This window comes from Lissotriton vulgaris, chromosome 1_1 (genome assembly GCF_964263255.1).
Source record: "Lissotriton vulgaris chromosome 1_1, aLisVul1.2, whole genome shotgun sequence".
In the NCBI taxonomy this organism is placed as follows: domain Eukaryota; kingdom Metazoa; phylum Chordata; class Amphibia; order Caudata; family Salamandridae; genus Lissotriton; species Lissotriton vulgaris.
In genome coordinates, this window is record NC_141685.1 from 17,896,317 (window position 1) to 17,914,020 (window position 17,704).

The following is a 17,704-nucleotide window of genomic DNA, read 5'->3' on the forward strand; positions in this document are numbered from 1 at the left end:
GAAGGAGTGAGTGTCAGTGCAAGGAGTGAGTGTCAGTGCAGGGAGTGAGAGACAGTGCAGGGAGTGAGTGACAGTGCAGGGAGTGAGTGACAGTGCAGGGAATGAGAGTCAGTGCAGGGGGGAGTGAGTGTCAGTGCAGGGAGTGAGTGTCAGTGCAGGGAGGGAGTGAGTGTCAGTGCAGGGACTGAGTCTCAGTGCAAGAAGGGAGTGACAGTGCAGGGAGTGAGTGACAGTCAGGAAATGAGTGTCAGTGCAGGGAGTGAGTGACAGTGCAGGAAGGGAGTGAGATGTGTTAAACTCGACGTCGGAGCTTTGCTTATTTCTGTTTGGATCCAAGCTCTGCCTGGGGGGTGGGGGGGTGGGGGAGCTCTGCCTCGTTTCCTGGGGAGGGGCTCTGCCTCGTTTCCTTGGGGGGGGCTCTGCCTCGTTTCGTGGGGGGGGGTAGGGCTCTGCCTCTGGGCGGGGGGGCTCTGGTTGTTGGTCGAACTCGAGCACAATATATTGGGGCGCCTTTCATGAGGCCCGGTCACTTCTCACCCGGTCACCTTCACTCGTTCCAGACCCGGGCGAGGGAGTGATTCGCCCAGGGTCACAGGTCTGAGCCGACGCCGGGACTCGACCCAAAGACGGCAGCTCGGGCCGCTACGCCACATCGTCTTTGGTACAGGAAGGGAGGGAGTGTCAGTGCAGGGAGGGAGTGAGTGTCAGTGCAGGGAGTGAGTGTCAGTGCAGGGAGTGAGTGTCAGTACAGGGATTGAGTGTCAGTGCAGGGAGGGAGTGAGTGTCAGTGCAGGGAGTGAGTGTCATTGCAGGGAGTGAGTGACAGTGCAGGGAGTGAGTGACAGTGAAGGGAGTGAGTGACAGTGCAGGGAATGAGTGTCAGTGCAGGGAGTGAGTGTCAGTGCAGGGAGTGAGTGACAGTGCAGGGAGTGAGTGTCAGTGCAGGGAGGGAGTGACAGTGCAGGGAATGAGTGTCAGTGCAGGGAGTGAGTGACAGTGCAGGGAGTGAGTGTCAGTGCAGGGAGTGAGTGACAGTGCAGGGAATGAGTGTCAGTGCAGGGAGTGAGTAACAGTGCAGGGAGTGAGTGACAGTGCAGGGAGTGAGTGTCAGTGCAGGGAGGGAGTGACAGTGCAGGGAGTGAGTGACAGTGAAGGGAGTGAGTGACAGTGCAGGGAATGAGTGTCAGTGCAGGGAGTGAGTGTCAGTGCAGGGAGTGAGTGACAGTGAAGGGAGTGAGTGACAGTGCAGGGAGTGAGTGTGAGTGCAGGGAGTGAGTGTGAGTGCAGGAAGGGAGTGACAGTGCAGGGAGTGTCAGTGCAGGGAGTGAGTGACAGTGCAGGGAGTGAGTGACAGTGCAGGGAGTGTCAGTGCAGGGAGTGAGTGTCAGTGCAGGGAGTGAGTGACAGTGCAGGGAGTGTCAGTACAGGGATTGAGTGTCAGTGCAGGGAGGGAGTGAGTGTCAGTGCAGGGAGTGAGTGTCATTGCAGGGAGTGAGTGACAGTGCAGGGAGTGAGTGACAGTGAAGGGAGTGAGTGACAGTGCAGGGAATGAGTGTCAGTGCAGGGAGTGAGTGTCAGTGCAGGGAGTGAGTGACAGTGCAGGGAGTGAGTGTCAGTGCAGGGAGGGAGTGACAGTGCAGGGAATGAGTGTCAGTGCAGGGAGTGAGTGACAGTGCAGGGAGTGAGTGTCAGTGCAGGGAGTGAGTGACAGTGCAGGGAATGAGTGACAGTGCAGGGAATGAGTGTCAGTGCAGGGAGTGAGTGTCAGTGCAGGGAGTGAGTGACAGTGCAGGGAGTGAGTGTCAGTGCAGGGAGGGAGTGACAGTGCAGGGAATGAGTGTCAGTGCAGGGAGTGAGTGACAGTGCAGGGAGTGAGTGTCAGTGCAGGGAGTGAGTGACAGTGCAGGGAATGAGTGTCAGTGCAGGGAGTGAGTAACAGTGCAGGGAGTGAGTGACAGTGCAGGGAGTGAGTGTCAGTGCAGGGAGGGAGTGACAGTGCAGGGAGTGAGTGACAGTGAAGGGAGTGAGTGACAGTGCAGGGAATGAGTGTCAGTGCAGGGAGTGAGTGTCAGTGCAGGGAGTGAGTGACAGTGAAGGGAGTGAGTGACAGTGCAGGGAGTGAGTGTGAGTGCAGGGAGTGAGTGTGAGTGCAGGAAGGGAGTGACAGTGCAGGGAGTGTCAGTGCAGGGAGTGAGTGACAGTGCAGGGAGTGAGTGACAGTGCAGGGAGTGTCAGTGCAGGGAGTGAGTGTCAGTGCAGGGAGTGAGTGACAGTGCAGGGAGTGTCAGTACAGGGATTGAGTGTCAGTGCAGGGAGGGAGTGAGTGTCAGTGCAGGGAGTGAGTGTCATTGCAGGGAGTGAGTGACAGTGCAGGGAGTGAGTGACAGTGAAGGGAGTGAGTGACAGTGCAGGGAATGAGTGTCAGTGCAGGGAGTGAGTGTCAGTGCAGGGAGTGAGTGACAGTGCAGGGAGTGAGTGTCAGTGCAGGGAGGGAGTGACAGTGCAGGGAATGAGTGTCAGTGCAGGGAGTGAGTGACAGTGCAGGGAGTGAGTGTCAGTGCAGGGAGTGAGTGACAGTGCAGGGAATGAGTGACAGTGCAGGGAATGAGTGTCAGTGCAGGGAATGAGTGTCAGTGCAGGGAGTGAGTGTCAGTGCAGGGAGTGAGTGACAGTGCAGGGAGTGAGTGTCAGTGCAGGGAGGGAGTGACAGTGCAGGGAGTGAGTGACAGTGAAGGGAGTGAGTGACAGTGCAGGGAATGAGTGTCAGTGCAGGGAGTGAGTGTCAGTGCAGGGAGTGAGTGACAGTGAAGGGAGTGAGTGACAGTGCAGGGAGTGAGTGTGAGTGCAGGAAGGGAGTGACAGTGCAGGGAGTGAGTGACAGTGCAGGGAGTGAGTGACAGTGCAGGGAGTGTCAGTGCAGGGAGTGAGTGTCAGTGCAGGGAGTGAGTGACAGTGCAGGGAGTGTCAGTGCAGGGAGTGAGTTTCAGTGCAGGGAGTGAGTGAGTCGCCGTGCAGTAGGCAGGGCTCTGCTTTCCTCTGGGATTCTTCTCTCTCCCTTGGGTTCTGGGCCCTCCTCCTCCTCCTCTGTTTTGTATGAATCATAGATGTGTTAAACTCGAGGTTGGAGCTTTGTTTCTTTCTGTTTGGATCCGAGCTCTGCCTTGGGGGAGGGGGGGGGAGCTCTGCCTCGTTTCCCGGGGGGGCGGGGGGGGGGGGGGGGCTTTACATGAGGCCCAGTCACTTCGCACCCGGTCACCTTCACTCGTTCCAGACCCGGGCGAGGGAGTGATTCACCCAGGGTCACAGGTCTGAGCCGTCGCCGGGACTCGACCCAAAGACGGCAGCTCTGCCCGCTACGCCACATCGTGCTGGGTTTGTGTCTCTCACGTAAAGGGCAGGGTGTGGATTTCTAGTGAGAAAAAAAGTCTATTTACCTTTTGAGTGTTTTATGCTCATTTAAGTGAAAATACTCGGTTTTATCGTCCGGCGACCAGGACAGTCTGCGCATGTGCGGAGGAGCGGTGTTCAGTCACTTCCGGTCTTTCAGCAGTCTGCGCATGTGCGGAGGAGCGGTGTTCACTCACTTCCGGTCTCTCAGCAGTCTGCGCATGTGCGGAGGAGCCGTGTCCACTCACTTCCGGTGTCTCGCCAGTCTGCGCATGTGCGGAGGAGCCGTGTCCAGCCACTTCCGGTGTCTCGCCAGTCTGCGCATGTGCACTGTTTGACCGTCCCATATGAGCCTACGGTATAAAACATCTGTGCACACTGTGCTTCTTTCTACTGCTCTCTGGGGAATCCTGCGTGTTACTTTGCATTTCACTGCACACAAAGGTATTTAACGCTTAATCTTTAAATGTGTGCACACTGCATGACTTTCAATACTGTATGAGAAATCTATGTGAACTGTACTACGTATTACTACACTCTGAGACATCTCTGCACACTGGACTGCTTTTTACTGCACTACAAGCAGCATGCACAAAGCAAATATGGATGAAGTCTGCACTGCTGTTTAATACACTATGAGAAATCTGTTCACCCGGCTCTAATTGTTCCTGCACTTTGAGAAAACTTTTTCTTTTACACTATTAGAAATGTTTGCCCACTGTATTGCTTTTTACAATACTACGTGAAATATGTGCACATTGTAAGTGTTTATTACTTAACTATAAGAAATATGTGCACATTGCATTGCTTTTCATGGCACTGTCAGGGATATTTACAGCTTAAAGAGGTAATCTGTGCACAGTGCACTGCTTTTATCACACTATAAGAAATCTCTGTGAATGTACTGCTTTTTACCACGCAATGAGAAATCTTTGCACACTGTACTACTTTTACTACACTATGAGGACTCTGTTCACAATGGACTGCTTTGTACTGCACTACAGGGAGGCATGCACAGTGAAAATGTGTACACTGCACTGTTGTTTACTGCACTAGGAGAGATGCATGATCACTGCACTGCTTTATTCTGCACTGTGAGAAATCTTTGCCAGCACACTTCTTTACCTGCACATTTGAGGGAAATTTACATTCTCATTGTTGCTGATGTTTTTTATACCATGGGAGGTTAGACTCACACAACGATCAACGCACAGGCCGCGCCTGGGTGTGTCTGGCCAGAAAGAGGCACTTCCGCCTTCTACTCTGACAAGGAGAGTGTCCACTTCTCCTGCTTTGCCGCGGTCAGCAGCCCCCTCCTTTCTTCCTCTTCTTCCCTCTCTCTGTCTGGCTCGTCCTCACTTGCTGAATGAAAGCGTGACTTCATGACATGGCTCTTACCCTCTCTTTACCTTCATTTGTTCCCCTGTGAAAGGGATCCAAAAGAGAAAGAAACACTTTTTCTGGAATTGTAGTCTAGTTCTCAAATTTTTGTATTTCAAAGTGCAGCCTTGGGATGAAGAGAAAACAAGCATTTACAATGCAATGGTCTCTGCATTATTAAAGGTAGAGCTATTGGCATTGTTCATGACATTTTTTTTCATTGTTTTTTAAAAAACATAAATGGTATTGTCATTTACAATGGCAATAGGTGAGCATTAGAGCGTAGTAGAGAGTATTCGCGGACACAGAGCCACACACACAGAAAGCCACACACACACAGAGCCCCCCCCACACACACACAGAGCCCCCCACACACACACAGAGCCCCCCAACCACACACACACAGAAACCCCCTCCCACACACACACACAGAGCCAGACACACACACACACACAGAGCCCCCCCACACACACAGAGCCCCCCCACACACACAGAGCCAGACACACACACACACAGAGCCCCCCACACACACTCACACACAGAGCCCCCCACACACACACAGAAACCCCCTCCCACACACACACACAGAGCCAGACACACACACACACACAGAGACCCCCACACACACACATAAACCCCCTCCCACACACACACACAGAGCCAGACACACACACACACAGAGCCAGACGCACACACACACAGAGCCAGACACACACACAGAGCCCCCCCACACACACAGAGCCCCCAACCACACACAGAGCCCCCCAACCACACACACAGAAACCCCCTCCCACACACACACACAGAGCCCCCAACACACACAGAGCCCCCCACACACACAGAGAGCCCCACACAGACAAACACACACACACAGAGCGACACACACAGAGCCCCACACACACACACACAGAGCCCCCACACAGCCCCACACACACAGCGCCCCACACACACAAATGAAGGATTAGAAGTAAAAAAATATTTTAAAAAACAGTGCAGTGGCACACATGGAGGGTGAGTTTAAAAATAAAATAAATCATGAAGCACACATTAACGGGTCGCATGCAAGACTGTTTCTATGAGGTACAAATAGAGCACTGTGTCAGAAGTCAAGATGCTACTCTTCTGAGCTAGAAGGTGTCTCTAACTACAGCATGTGCTCAGACAGACTGAGCCAAAAAGACATCTCGATATGGGTGGTCTTCAAGTTTTTTATGCTTTGTCAATAGAGGGCAGGACCGGATTAGCATATTGTGCATTTGTTATCTCATATCAAAGGCAGCTGCTCAACAGTGTGACTGTGTAAAGCCAATGGCATGTTTTATCTGGGCTACGAATACAAACCAACCAAAGGTGTCCGGTTAGAAGAAAAAATATTTGTTTAAACTAAATATGCTTGTGTTTAGCTTTTCCACTTCTTTCTTAATAAAATAAATGACCCCTGCTCAACTGGAAGTTAATTTGTGTTTAAGGCATCTGACTCTGGCTTCAAAATCTGCCATTACTTTGATTTTAAATAATGGATGCCTATTATCAAAGCAGGCTTGCGAGTCTTAGAAAAATGAGAACTCTTTAATATATGGAAGTATATGAACTAAACACAGACCTCAGCACATTCACAAAACTGATAAGTGGCATGTAAGGGGGCCACAAACAACAGCTCAGTCACTTTAAAGTTTTTTTTTTTTTTTTTTTTTATAAATAGGGAGCTGATTCTTTTTTATTATGAGACGATGGTGAGCTTTACGTTTTTGCCTTGTGGGGTGAAGATATCGACAACGAAAGTACAGTTAGATAATTTGAATACCCCATTATACAAATAAGCAGAACTGAGTGGGGGTGTTGTAACGTAAGGTCTAAATAACATCCCTACAGGCATATATGCCCAGTGAAATATTATTTCACTACATCGAATTAACTTTACTTCCTAAAGTTTTCCTATTCGGTGCTCATTTAGCAGCACTGTCAACGTACAGCGAGATCTTTCTTAAGTAGGCCAGGGGAAAGGGATGATGGATTAATGAACGGTCCAGCCCTGCTAGAACGTCATAGACACCATGTTACCGAAATCGCAACATTTCCTTACAGAAACGTCAGCCTCTGCTCCCCAGGCCGTGTGTTCCGCATTAAGATACTATCAGCGGTTATAAACTGCTTCAGTCAGCAAGCCAGACTACAGTCACCATTTCTGCTGAAAAGGGGGGGGGGGGAGTCACCTTTGCCCTGGGTCGCCGGCTCCTACTCTGCGGCAGATGCCTATCTCCGAAGCAGTTACACAGCCAGGCCTCGCTCCCCCACCTGGTCACCCTGCCCGGGCCGGCCCACAATGGCCGCCCTGGGTCTAAAGGCTGCGTGGCTGGCGCTGCGTTTCCATGGCAACCGGGCCCTAATTCAAAAAATGTGTGCTGCGCAGTCTGTATTCGATCCATCAATCTCGGCGTCACTGGAGAGCGCGAGATATCCGGGAAATAAACTGCGTGCGCATGACACAGCCCCCTCTCATCCTGACAGGAGGAGCGGTTCAACACCCCCTCAGTACGCTGAGCGAGCCTCTGCAGGAGGCTGATGTGGCGTAAAACAATGCATCATTGCAGCTCTAATGACCCATAATAACCTCCTGGCCTGCAGGCTGGCGAGGCAGCTCAGCCGGTCAATGCACCCACTTAAAAGAGGTCTGCGCAACCGGCATTTGAAAAATTAGAGGCCCAAGGGCCGACTCGCTCTTTCATTATTTTAATGTAGATAAAACATGTTAACTGTAAACTGGCCAAGGCCACTTTTACAGCATCTACGATCACTCGAGCCCAGAATTGTCCGCAGACTCTTTTTACAATGATAAAGAAGCTAACAGGAGCAGACACGGTACCTTCTCCTCCGGCTTTGGACAAACCACAGTGTGATGCCATTGCTGATTTCTTTATTTCTAAGGTGGAGCGTATTCATGAATTTTTGTCTACCTCCCCCCATCTGCTGAGTCCTCACTGGTGGTTACTTCTGGGAGTCCTCCCCTCCCTCCAACGATCATCAACGACTGGTCTTTGTTTGATGACACTACCTTTTTATCGTGCCTAAATAGTATCAGGTCAGGCTCCCCTCGGGACCCTGTCCCTATGAAAATTTTAAAACTGTTGGACCTCGAGCCACGGAGAGTCCTGATGAGACTTTTGAATACCTCTCTTATAAAGTCTACAATGGCACAGGAGTAGAAACATGCCATGGTCGTTCCCTTGTTGAAGAAGACCGACGCTGACATCACGAACCTAGCAAATTTTAGGCCCATATCCCTGCTGCCTGCATGTTCTAAAATTTTAGAACGACATGTGAACACCCAGCTTAATTTGTTTGTCGAAAATGTGGGATATCTCCATCCGTCCCAATCCGGGTTTCGTGCACATTATTCCACTGAATCCGCACTCCTTGGGGTGACGGACAGTCTTCGGCACGGTATTCATAGCGTGGAGACCTTTGCACTCATCCTTTTGGATTTGAGTGCAGCGTTCGATACCGTGTCTCATTCCATCCTTCTTGACTCTCTCCGCTCCCTTGGTGTTGCTGGATCTGCGCTGGCCTGGATTGCCTCCTTTTTAAGCGGACGCACCTTTCAGGTATTTTCGACAGAAGTTGAATCTGCTGTCTACTCATCAGCATACGGCGTCCCCCAGGGGTCGATTCTCAGCCCTTTGCTGTTTAATATCTATATCAGACCCCTTGCCACCATCGTGGAGGACGCCGGCCTAACAATCTATTCGTATGCTGACGACACGCAGATAGTGTTCTCTCTCTCTAGCAGTGAGGGCCACGAGGTCTCTGCTTTGAGGTCTGGCCTATCACGCGTTGCTGCCTGGATGCACGCCCATCTGCTCAAGCTCAACGGTGATAAGACTGAGGTTGTTATTTTGGGCAAGAATAAAGATCTGTGGGGCCCTCGACATTGGCCCTGCGACATGGGTCCTCTGCCAATCCCAACCCAGGTAGCCCGCAACCTTGGCTTTCTTATTGACGATAAGCTCTCAATGAGACAGCAGGTAACAAAGGTCGCTGCAATCTGTTTCTCCATCTTAAGATGGTTGCAGAAGATCTTATGGATGTTAACTTGCTCTACTCGGAGAACTGTCGTCCAGGCTCTTGTGATCTCCCGCATCGACTATGGGAATGTGCTTTATCTTGGGGCCGATAAGGTCACAATAAACAAACTCCAGGTGGTGCAAAACTCATCAGCTCGTTTATTGTGTAATATACCCCGGAGATCTTCTGCAGCCAAGGCTCTGTGTGACCTTGTTGGACAGGCCTCGTGGAAGGCCCGCTCCCTCCACGCATAGCGGGGCCCGGGCCCCTGCTCCTCCTGTGCCCTAGACAAGAACTATCCCTGCAACCCACCGGAACTACCCACGGCCCGTCCCCGACGGAACTCCAGCTCCTGAACACCCCGGTATCGGCTGGCCCGGGCCCCTTCCAGGACCAATGCCCCCGGCCCAGCCGCCATTTTGGACACTACACGACAAGGCCGCGTGGCCTCGGATCGACTCCGACCCCGGGCCTGGCCAGGCCCTGACATCGAGGCACCACCATCCACCCAGGAGGTGAAGAGACCACTTGGCAGGTCAATGGGAGAAGGAGTGTCAATGGCTCCCCTCCGCCAGGTGTCGATCGCCCCCGGCCTCCCCGGGCGCTGGCTCCACCCCCCTGCTGGGTGTCTGGACTCCCTCATCCCGGACCTCCCGACCTCCAAGTGCGAGGGTCCGGACATCAAAGGGCGCCAGACCTATAACTGGGGCAGCTCCAGAGCAGGAAGGCAGTTGTATCCCGGAGTCGAGAGACACCGAGACAAACTCATCCTTGGAGGCCTGCTGGCGCTGCCGCGGCTCCTTCTCATGAACCATCTTCCAGGCCTGCTGGCGCTGCCGCGGCCCTCCTCATCGTGAAACCATCTTCGAAGCCTGCTGGCGCTGCCGCGGCCCTCCTCATCGTGAACCATCTTCGAAGCCTGCTGGCGCTGCAGCGGCCCTCCTCATCGTGAACCACCTTCGAAGCCTGCTGGCGCTGCCGCGGCCCTCCTCATCGTGAACCACCTTCGAAGCCTGCTGGCGCTGCCGCGGCCCTCCTCATCGTGAACCATCTTCGAAGCCTGCTGGCGCTGCCGCGGCCCTCATCATCGTGAACCATCTTCGAAGCCTGCTGGCGCTGCCGCGGCCCTCATCATCTTGAACCATCTTCGTAGCCTGCTGGCGCTGCCGCGGCCCATCCTTGCGAACCCTCAAGCTCGAGGATTGTGAGCTCCATCTCCTGCTGCTCCCGTACCGGCCCGGTGCTAAGACTGTCCTGCTACCCCTTTTCCCCAAAGAGACTAGAATTGGCAGGATCCTCGTATCCTGATCCCACTGTATCGTTTATCACCTTGCCTCAAGATTTCTATATAAAGTGTGCAGAACTCATCTTTGTGTGGTGTCCATCTGTGGGGGGGAAGTTACTTGTCTGTACGATCACCGGAGAAGGCCCTCACCGGAGGCCTCTCCCCCTGTACTCGGCTGACCCTCCGGGTCTCCGTCTAACATTGGTGGCCAGCGGCGGGATCCGAGCCGACGCATAATCGTACAGAGAGTAACTCACCCCACGACACACAGCCACCATGACGACAAAGGAGAGTGGAACAACGGAAAAATTCCTGATGGAGAAACTAGAAGAATATAGCCATAAGGAACTAAAACAATTCTGTATAGAACTGGGCATTGCTACCACAGGACTGAGCACGAAAGATGACCTCAAACACGCCTTGGAGTCTTGGGCGGAGACGGAAACGCCCTTACCCCAAAACCAAAGCCTCGAGACCACCGAAACAAGCACCGCTCCTACAGAGGAAAGAAGACCGGGCCTCTCGTCCGAGGAGGCCCGAGAACGGGAGAAGAGGCGGCTCCACGAATTGGAACTGGCTCGACTTCGCTTAGATGGAGAACTCAAATTGGCGGATCAAAAAATAACACTAGAACACTTACGGCTCCGAGAGGAGCGAGAAGAGAAAAAGAGTCAGAGAGAGCTGGAAGAGAAAAGACTAGCCTACGAGCATGAGCGCAACTTGAAGGAACTAGAGATTCGGAGACAGAACAAAGACCTCGGAGTCCCCGGGCACCAGAGCCCCCCTGTCACTACGGATCCCAAGGTCCACATCCCCAAGGATGTCGTTAGAGAATATTACCGGAACGATGATATCCAGCAATGGTTCAAAGCCTACGAAGTAGCAATGACCTCCCACCGGATCCCACGGAGCGACTGGGGAGCTGGGTTATGGGGGAGGTTTGTCAACGAAGGGCGAGACGCCCTGCTGCAACTCCCTGATCATCAGATGACGTCCTACGACCACATGAAAGCCGCCCTCCTCACTCGATATGGACTCACGCCCGAGATGTACCGTCAGAGGTTCCGTGACTGCAAACGAATCCCGGGTACAACTTGGGTGGAGTACGTAAACTTCTTTAGCCGAGCCTTCGAGCGGTGGATCAAGGGCAGCCAGGTGACCACTTACGAGCAGCTATTCGACCTTATTGTATGGGAGCACCTCTCTAATAACTGCTTCGTCGAGCTCAGGCAGCACCTCCTTGACAGTAAACTGACTGAACCCCGAAAACTCGCCATCGAAGCAGACCGATGGGAGAGCACACGAGTTCCTCGAAACTGGCCCAGCGAATAGAACAGAGCCTCCCAAGGGCCCCATCGCCCCCGAGGGGGAGGAGAAGGCCAGGGTTGGGGCAGAGACACCGTCCCGGTGGCTCCCACCAGCAACACCCCGCCCCCGGCCGGAAGAGGAAGCCCTCCGACGCGACCAGGATTCCGTGCCAACGTTACCTGCCACCGATGCCAACGACCCGGCCACTACGCCAATGATCCCAACTGCCCGAAAAACCAGAGTCCCATGCCCCGCCAGGTCGCTGCCGCCGCCCTGGGAGAAGAACAAGCCCAAGAAGACACCGAAGAGTACGAGCCAGACCAGCCCGAGTGGGAACCCGCCGCCATGTCCCTGGTCTGCCTAGGGGAAAGAGACCTGATTCCGCGGGCACCCCTTCCCGCCAACACGCAGAAGTACAGCCAGTGGGTCACCATTAATGGACACCGGGCTGAAGCCCTCCGCGACACCGGGGCCAGTGTGACCGCAGTCCGCTGCCATCTGGTGACCCCGGACCAGATCTTACCAAATGTACTTTGCCCAGTACGGTCGGCCGACAACTCCGAGAGCCTGTGTCGGATGGCCTGCGTTCCCTTCGAGTGGGGAGGGGTATCCGGCATGCTAAAAGTGACTGTCCGCGACGATGTCCCCGTGGACTGCCTCCTGGGGAACGACCTCGAAAGTTCTCCCGGGTCAGCCGTTGAGCGAAGAGAGCACCTGGGGATACTGGGCCTCCCTGAATGGGTCTGCGTAACGACCCGGTCCATGGCCGCCCGCGCCATCCCCGGTCCCGAAGAACCAGAATGGCTAGAACCCCCTCTACCGATCGTCCCCGAAGGAGCAGCCCCGGAGTCAAGTTCCCCGGAGTCCAGTGAAGAAGGACTTGATCGGCTCTGGGACCTTCCCGAACTGGCCCAGTTGCGTCAAGAGGGTGGCCCCACTTAGGAACAATTCCGACAGGAGCAGAGAACGTGTCCCTCCCTCGAGGGACTCCGACAGCAAGCCCTCACCCAGAGCGCAGGAGACACCTTGGGGGCCCACTGGATTTATTGGGACAATGACCTGCTCTACAGTGAGCAAAAGATTGCCGAGTTGGGGGCCAGCCGGGTGCTGGTGGTCCCCCTCCGCTTCAGAGACTTCCTCTTGAACCTAGCACACGATGTGCCTCTTGCCGGACACCTGGGGCAGGACAAAACGTACAGCCGCCTGGTGACCCACTTCTACTGGCCAAAGATGCGGAATGATGTAACAAACCACTGCCGGGCCTGCCCAACCTGCCAGGCCAGCAGGAAGAGCGGCCGAAAACTCAAAGCACCCCTGCAGCCTTTTCCCATCGTCCCCACCCCGTTTGAACGGGTGGGAATAGACATTGTGGGGCCCCTGGAGCCCCGGACAGTACAAGGACACCGGTTCATCCTGGTCCTGGTGGACCACGCCACCCGCTATCCCGAGGCCATTCCTCTTCGGACCCTTTATCTCCAAATACATGAAGTCCCTCTGGCAACAGTGCGGGGTCACCTACAAATTCACGACCCCCTATCACCCGCAAGGAAATGGGCTGGTAGAGCGGTTTACCGCACCCTCAAGGGGATGATCATGGGCCTGGAAGAACCCCTACGACGCCAATGGGACGTGCTGCTCCCGTGCCTCCTGTTCGCTTACAGAGAAGTCCCCCAGAAATCCCTGGGCTTCAGTCCGTTCGAACTACTGTATGGACACCCCGTCCGGGGTCCCCTCAGCCTGGTCAAAGAAGGGTGGGAGGTGGCCCCTCAGAAGACTCCTCCGGATGTATACAAGTACCTCCTGACCCTCCGTAACCAGACCCGGCGATTCAGGGAACTCGCCAAGGCCAACCTTGAAGCCAGTCAAGAAGACATGAAGCGATGGTATGATCAGCATGCCTCCTCCATCGAGTTTGAGCCGGGACAACAGGTCTGGGTGATGTCCCCGGTTGAACCTTGCGCCCTACAGGACAAATGGATGGGGCCCTTCAAGGTAGTAGAGCGCAAGGGTCCAGTCACCTACCTGATCGACATGGAGTCACCCCGGAACCCCCTACGGGTCCTCCACACCAACAGACTCAAACCCCACTTCGTGCGCTCGGAACTTAGCCTCCTGATGGCTACCGACAGTGGGACTGAAGAAGACTCCGAGCCCCTCCCTCACCTGCTGAAAACGCTCGAAAAGTACGGCTCCGTGGAAGGGGTCAGACTCTCCGATGCCTTATCCCCAGAGCAACGCCAAGACTGTCGAGACCTTCTGCTCCAATTCGCCGACCTATTTTCCCTCATCCCTGGGGTCACCCCCTGGTGCCTTCATGACGTAGATACCGGGGATAGCCCCCCTATCCGACACAGGGCGTACCGAGTGCCGGATCGAGTGCGCGCCTGCATCCAGACAGAAGTCTCCAAAATGCTGGCTCTGGGAGTGATCGAGCCATCTGACAGCCCCTGGGCCAGCCCGGTCGTGCTGGTCCCCAAGGCTGCCGCCCCGGGCGTCGCCCCCGAGCTCAGGTTCTGTGTGGACTATCGGGGTCTGAACGCCGTTACCAGAACCGACGCTCATCCCATCCCCCGGGCAGATGAGCTGATTGACCGCATGGGGGCCGCCCGCTACCTGAGCATCTTCGACTTGACAGCGGGCTACTGGCAGATCGGCCTCACCCCAGGGCCCAAGAGCGATCCGCCTTCTCTACCCCGGATGGCCACTACCACTTCAAGGTGATGCCATTCGGCATGAAAAACGCCCCCGCTACCTTCCAGAGACTCGTGAACCAGGTACTGGCGGGCCTCGAGGAATTCAGCGCCGCCTATCTGGACAATATTGCTGTGTACAGTCGCCACTGGGCAGAACACCTCCACCACCTCCGGGAGGTCCTGAACGCCCTCCGGCAGGCCGGGCTCACCATCAAAGCCAGCAAATGCCAGATTGGCCAAGGGTCCGTGACCTACCTGGGACACCAAGTGGGGAGCGGTCTGGTGGCCCCCCTCCAGCTCAAGATCGCTGCCATCCAGGCCTGGGAACCTCCGGTCACCCAAACAGAGGTCCGAGCCTTCTTGGGGCTCACCGGGTACTACCGGCGTTTTGTAGAAGACTATGGCAGCATTGTGGGGCCCCTCACAGAACTCACATCCAAGAAAAACCCCAAAACAGTCAACAGGACTCCGGAATGTCAGGCGGCTTTTGAGAAATTGAAGTCCGCCATGTGCACCGCCCCCGTGCTCCAGGCCCCCGACTACAGCCGGGAGTTCATAGTACAGACGGACACCTCAGATCATGGCGTGGGGGCCATCCTCTCCCAACTCAACCCCGAGGGAGTTGACCAACCAGTGGCCTTCATCAGCCGACGCCTGCTGGCCCGAGAACAGCGCTGGAGTACCATCGAACGGGAGGCCTTCGCCGTGGTGTGGGCCCTCAAGAAGCTCCGGCCCTATCTCTTCGGTACCCACTTCCGGGTGCAAACAGATCACCGACCCCTGCAATGGCTGATGCAGATGCAGGGAGAGAACCCAAAGCTGTTGCGCTGGTCCATCTCCCTGCAGGGGATGGACTTCACTGTGGAGCACCGTCCAGGCCAAGACCACGCCAACGCAGACGGCCTGTCACGCTTCTTCCGCCTCGGCGAGGAGAGTACCCAAGAGGATGGGTGACTCTCCCTGCCTTCAGCTGGGGGGGACGCATGTTGGACAGGCCTCGTGGAAGGCCTGCTCCCTCCCCGCATGGCGGGGCCCGGGCCCCTGCTCCTCCTGTGCCCTAGACAAGAACTATCCCTGCAACCCACCGGAACTACCCACGGCCCGTCCCCGACGGAACTCCAGCTCCTGAACACCCCGGTATCGGCTGGCCCGGGCCCCTTCCAGGACCAATGCCCCCGGCCCAGCCGCCATTTTGGACACTACACGACAAGGCCGCGTGGCCTCGGATCGACCACGACCCCGGGCCTGGCCAGGCCCCGACATCGAGGCACCACCATCCACCCAGGAGGTGAAGAGACAACTTGGCAGGTCAATGGGAGAAGGAGTGTCAATGGCTCCCCTCCGCCAGGTGTCGATCGCCCCCGGCCTCCCCGGGCGCTGGCTCCACCCCCCTGCTGGGTGTCTAGACTCCCTCATCCTGGACCTCCCGACCTCCAAGTGCGAGGGTCCGGACATCAAAGGGCGCCAGACCTATAACTGGGGCAGCTCCAGAGCAGGAAGGCAGTTGTATCCTGGAGTCGAGAGACACCGAGACGAACTCATCCTTGGAGGCCTGCTGGCGCTGCCGCGGCTCCTTCTCGTGAACCATCTTCCAGGCCTGCTGGCGCTGCCGCGGCCCTCCTCATCGTGAAACCATCTTCGAAGCCTGCTGGCGCTGCCGCGGCCCTCCTCATCGTGAACCATCTATGAAGCCTGCTGGCGCTGCCGCGGCCCTCCTCATCGTGAACGACCTTCGAAGCCTGCTGGCGCTGCCGCGGCCCTCCTCATCGTGAACCACCTTCGAAGCCTGCTGGCGCTGCCGCGGCCCTCCTCATCGTGAACCATCTTCGAAGCCTGCTGGCGCTGCCGCGGCCCTCATCATCGTGAACCATCTTAGAAGCCTGCTGGCGCTGCCGCGGCCCTCATCATCTTGAACCATCTCCGTAGCCTGCTGGCGCTGCCGCGGCCCATCCTTGCGAACCCTCAAGCTCGAGGATTGTGAGCTCAATCTCCTGCTGCTCCCGTACCGGCCCGGTACTAAGACTGTCCCGCTACCCCTTTTCCCCAAAGAGACTAGAATTGGCAGGATCCTCGTATCCTGGTCCCGCTGTATCGTTTATCACCTTGCCTCAAGATTTCTATATAAAGTGTGCAGAACTCATCTTTGTGTGGTGTCCATCTGTGGGGGGGAAGTTACTTGTATGTACGATCACCGGAGAAGGCCCTCACCGGAGGCCTCTCCCCCTGTACTCGGCCGACCCTCCGGGTCTCCGTCTAACAGACCTTCATTGGCTTAAGGTCCCGAACCGAGTACAATTTAAAACCTTATGTCTTCTTTTCAAAATTCGGCAGGGCTCTGCTCCTAAATACCTGCAGAACCTGGTTCAAGTCTATGAGCCTGGTCGTACTTTAAGATCCTCCACCAGTGGCAATCTCTTGGTCCCTAGAATTAAATTGGCCAAAATGGGCGGCCGCTCGTTTTCCTATCTTGGTCCAAGGATGTGGAATGCTCTTCCGCCAGCTCTGAAAGCCGAGACTGATCTCCTCTCATTTCGGAAAAAATTAAAGACTCTTTTGTTTAATTGATCCTTCTGCACTGTCTGTTCTGTTTGGGCTTTTTGCTTGCTTTCTTCTCTTGTCTGTCCCTGGCGCCGGGAAACCCATTGAGGGTAGCTGAGCGCAATACAAGTTTAGATAAATAAATAAACGTCCGATCAATTTTACTGCTCGAGTGTTTGATTTTGGACTTGCCTTACAAAACTGGGGAAAGTGCGTCTATATTTATGATCGCTATTTATTGGGCAAACATTTTTGTTTTGCTATCTGAAGCCATTTGACAACCAAACTGAGCAAGGCTACTGCGATGCAGAGCGCTGTGGAGGCAGGGTCAGAGACGAGGACCAAAAAAACAAACAAATGAGTTAAATAACACCAAACTCTCCGAGGCAAGAAAAAAATGCCTCGGAGAAAGCATGGTCATTTTCCGATTTGGGGGCGTGGTTTTCTTTCACTACTCTTCCCGTTGGCTGGAAGGTAAAATTCCAGCCAATTGGAAGAGGGGAGAAAGAAAGCAAGAAAGAAGCTTAAAAAACGCCCCCAAATCCGTAGAAGACGGGGCTTGAACCGAGTGACACCCCTCTCCTCCAATGGCTGGCCTCCGTTTAGGAAGCCAGCCAATGGAAAAGAGGGGCGGGTTCAAGCCCCCTAACTAAGAAACATTAAATCTCAGAGCTCTGCTCACACTGCTACGCAGTGCTATGCAGTGCGACACAGTCCTCGACCTAAAAAGGTTCAAAATAAGAAAAATAACAAAGTAAAGCAAAAAAGAGGGGTCGCAAAGTGACCAGATTGGTTTTATTCACACCTAAACACATTAGCGCCACTTCACGGAGTTTGCCAGTGAAACAGTACTTTCTTTTTCTCGTCTTTCTGTTGGTGCGTGTAGTGGAAAACGTTCAATGCAATCCCTATTGACTGTTTTCCTTATTTTTGTTTATAACATGTGTACCGCAGCTCTGTGTTCAGGGATGTGGTCTTTTTAAATCATACTGCTTACTTTTTATAAGGATATAAGCAATGGACATTGAACGGGTCTCTTCCGGGCCCTGTA

At 54.6% G+C, this 17,704-nt stretch overlaps 1 pseudogene across 1 annotated transcript in view; it reads left to right on the plus strand.

Annotated features, from left to right (window-relative positions):
• The first annotated feature begins 3,749 nt into the window (after positions 1-3,749).
• Positions 3,750-17,704, plus strand: part of LOC147736988 (uncharacterized) — a 58,062-nt pseudogene continuing 44,107 nt past the window's right edge. Inside the window, exon 1 of the transcript XR_015308387.1 lies at positions 3,750-3,831. The product of XR_015308387.1 is annotated as an uncharacterized LOC147736988 (transcript). The remainder of the gene's footprint in view (positions 3,832-17,704) is intronic.